A 3994-nucleotide genomic window follows, 5' to 3' on the forward strand; every position below is an offset into this window, starting at 1 on the left:
CTAAATTGTTGCTTGGTTGATAGGACGGTAATCTTGGACCAAACGATCTGTACCATCCTTCTTCTTGACAAAGAGAGAAGGTGCTCCCCAAGCAGATGAACTAGGACGAATGAATCCCTTGCAAAGGGATTTGTCAATTTCCTCCTTAAGTTCAAGGAGCTCAAGTGGCGGCATCTTGTATGGCCGCTTGGCAATAGGAGTAGTGCCCGGCTTCAAGTCTATGATGAATTCAACAGCTCTAGCAGGGGGTATTCCTGGAAGTTCTTCTGGAAAGGCATCTTCGAAATCACGAACGACTGGAATGTTCTCTATTCCCTCAAGAGGTGAAGCATTCAATGCATTCAGAACATATATTTGATTCTCGGCATCCTGAGCTGCTCGGGCTGAGTATTGGACTGTCTGGGCAGAAGGGTGAGTGAGCTGGACTGCATTGGTAGCACAGTCAATCAAAGCATTATGGGCTGTCAACCAATCCATACCAAGAATGATGTGTATGTTGGAAGGTCCGAGTACAATGAGAGAAGCCAGAAAAAGTAGTCCTCCAATCTCGATTTGGTTGCGTGGGCTTACCATTGTGGTTTGCTACTTGGACCCCGGGGATTGAACTGTTAGAGGAGTGGGCAATTTTTCTAGGTATAACTCATGTAACTGAGCAAATTGTTGGGACACAAAAGCATGTTATGCTCCTGAATCAAAGAGAACATAAGCTGGCACTGAATTAACACTAAGGGTACCCATCACGATTTTTGGGGACTCACGAGCTTCTTCAATTTTGACATGGGTGACTTGACCACCACTCATAGCAGGCAGTCTGGCACTACAATTTCTGATAGGGTGGTTTCGACGGCCCTTACCATGGCCAACAAGAGGATGTGAAGCATTTTGGGGTCGACCCTGGCGGTAGTTGAGAGCAAGGTGCCCTGGCTGTCCGCACTTGCAGCATAAACCATCATTATGGGGGAGCTACAGCATTGGACTGTCCACCCTAAATCGTTAGTTGTCTCGGTGGCGGAGGCAGACAAGGTGCAACATAAGACGACCTTGGTGTTGGAGCAGGTCGGTGATGAACATTGTGTGGGATCCAGATTCTACGTTTCTTAGCAGGCTGACTCGAGGATGGGCCAACATCTCGAGTTTGCTTGAGCGACTCCTGATACTCAGTCAGACCAGTTTCAGTTTAGAAAGCTTGGCTGACAAGCGTCGCAAAGTCTACGCAATCATGAGCAACAAGTGCGAGCTTTATATCGGGACGCAATCCTTCACGGAATTTCTCCTGCTTGCGAGCGTCAGTGCAGACGTCATCCGTAGCATAGCAAGATAATTCAAGGAATTTCCGCCGGTATTCATCCATAGTCATTGTGCCCTATGAGAGTTTGCGGAACTCCTTCTTCTTCTGGTCCATCAGACCTTGAGGAATGTGCTGTGCACGGAAGGCTAACTGAAATTCTTGCCAAGTGGTTACATTCTCCATAGGCAGCATACCCCTGTGGCTTTCCCACCATTGAGCAGCTAGACCCTTCAAGTGGAATGTCGCAAAGGTGACGTAACTGGCAGGGGCAACATTAGCTGACTCCATCTCAAACAGGATGTCACGAAGCCAATCATCAGCATCCATAGGGTTGGTGGAGTTGCGAAAAATGGACGGGTTGAGGTGCACAAATTCTGGCAGTGTTATTGGGGCAGGCTGTTGATGAGCATTCTGGTCTAGAAACTGAGCCATTACTCCAGTCATAAACTGACGATTCAGCTCAAACTGTTGCATCATTGCGGCAATATAAGGTGGAGGTGGAGGATCGTCAGCCATCCTGCTAAAAACATCAGGGAGCAGTTTTAACAAGAGGTTGGAGCAGGTGTATGGATGATACGTCTGCAACGTATCTATAATTTTTGATTGTTCCATGCTATTATATTATCCATCTAGGATGTTTTATATGCATTTATATGCTATTTTATATGATTTTTGGGACTAAACTATTAACCTAGAGCCCAGTGCCAGTTTCTGTTTTTTCCTTGTTTTTGAGTATCGCAGAAAAGGAATACCAAACAGAGTCCAATTGACGTCCCAATTTTTGATGATTTTTTATGGACCAAAAGAAGCCCCTGGAGTAAAAGAGTTGGGCCAGAAGAGTCCCGGGCTGCCCACGAGGGTGGGGGGCGCGCCCTACCCCCCTGGGCGCGCCCCCCTATCTCGTGGACGGCTCGGAGACCCCCCTGACGTGAGACCTATGCCAAAAATTCCTATAAATACAGAAACCTCCAAAAAATAACCAAGATCGGGAGTTCTGCCGCCGCAAGCCTCTGTAGCCACCAAAAACCAATCGGGACCCTGTTCCGGCACCCTGCCGGAGGGGGGATCCATCACCAGCGGCCATCTTCATCATCCCGGCGCTCTCCATGACGAGGAGGGAGTAGTTCACCCTCGGGGCTGAGGGTATGTACCAGTAGCTATGGGTTTGATCTCTCTCTCTCTCCCTCTCTCTCTCTCGTGTTCTTGAGGTGGTACGATCTTGATGTATCGCGAGCTTTGCTATTATAGTTGGATCTTATGATGTTTCTCCCCCTCTACTCTCTTGTAATGGATTGAGTTTTCCCTTTGAAGTTATCTTATCGGACTGAGTCTTTAAGGATTTGAGAACACTTGATGTATGTCTTGGTGATCAACTTGCGGGTTTCGTGACCTCGTGAACTTATGCATAGGGGTTGGCACACATTTTCGTCTTGACTCTCCGGTAGAAACTTTGGGGCACTCTTTGAAGTACTTTGTGTTGGTTTGAATAGATGAATCTGAGATTGTGTGATGCATATCGTATAATCATACCCACGGATACTTGAGGTGACATTGGAGTATCTAGGTGACATTAGGGTTTTGGTTGATTTGTGTCTTAAGGTGTTATTCTAGTACGAACTCTATGATAGATCGAACGGAAAGAATAGCTTTGTGTTATTTTACTATGGACTCTTGAATAGATCGATCAGAAAGAATAACTTTGAGGTGGTTTCGTACCCTACAATAATCCCTTCGTTTGTTCTCCGCTATTAGTGACTTTGGAGTGACTCTTTGTTGCATGTTGAGGGATAGTTATATGATCCAATTATGTTATTATTGTTGAGAGAACTTGCACTAGTGAAAGTATGAACCCTAGGCCTTGTTTCCTAGCATTGCAATACCGTTTACGCCCACTTTTTTTTACTTGTTACGTTGCTGTTTTTATATTTTCAGATTACAAAAACCTCTATCTACCATCCATATTTCACTTGTATCACCATCTCTTCGCCGAACTAGTGCACCTATACAATTTACCATTGTATTGGGTGTGTTGGGGACACAAGAGACTCTTTGTTATTTGGTTGCAGGGTTGTTTGAGAGAGACCATCTTCATCCTACGCCTCCCACGGATTGATAAACCTTAGGTCATCCACTTGAGGGAAATTTGCTACTGTCCTACAAACCTCTGCACTTGGAGGCCTAACAACGTCTACAAGAAGAAGGTTGTGTAGTAGACATCAAGCTCTTTTCTGGTACCGTTGCCGGGGAGGTGAGTGCTTGAAGGTATATCTTTAGATCTTGCAATCGAATCTTTTTGTTTCTTGTTTTATCACTAGTTTAGTCTATAAAAGAAAACTACAAAAAATGGAATTGAGGGTGCCTCATATGCTTCATCTTTTTAATGTCTTTCATGAAAATAAGGATTCCAATAATTGTGCCAAAGTGTTAGAAGAAGAATGCATTAGAATGTTTGGCACTAAATCTTTGAATGATGAGCATGATTGCAATGTTGTTAGTATGAATTCTTTGAATATCCATAGTACCAATGATGATTGCACTAGTCATGATGAAAATGCCTCTTATAAGCATGTCAATTTTTGTGGAGTGCATAGAGTTTGCAGGTACACACCAAATAGGGAAGATAGATTTTGCAAGAGGCATAAATATTTAGAAACTAAATGGTTGCAAGAGAGGCTAGATGCTTGTGCTGAAAATTTTGAAATTTCT

This window comes from Triticum aestivum, chromosome 4D (genome assembly GCF_018294505.1).
Source record: "Triticum aestivum cultivar Chinese Spring chromosome 4D, IWGSC CS RefSeq v2.1, whole genome shotgun sequence".
NCBI classification, from domain to species: domain Eukaryota; kingdom Viridiplantae; phylum Streptophyta; class Magnoliopsida; order Poales; family Poaceae; genus Triticum; species Triticum aestivum.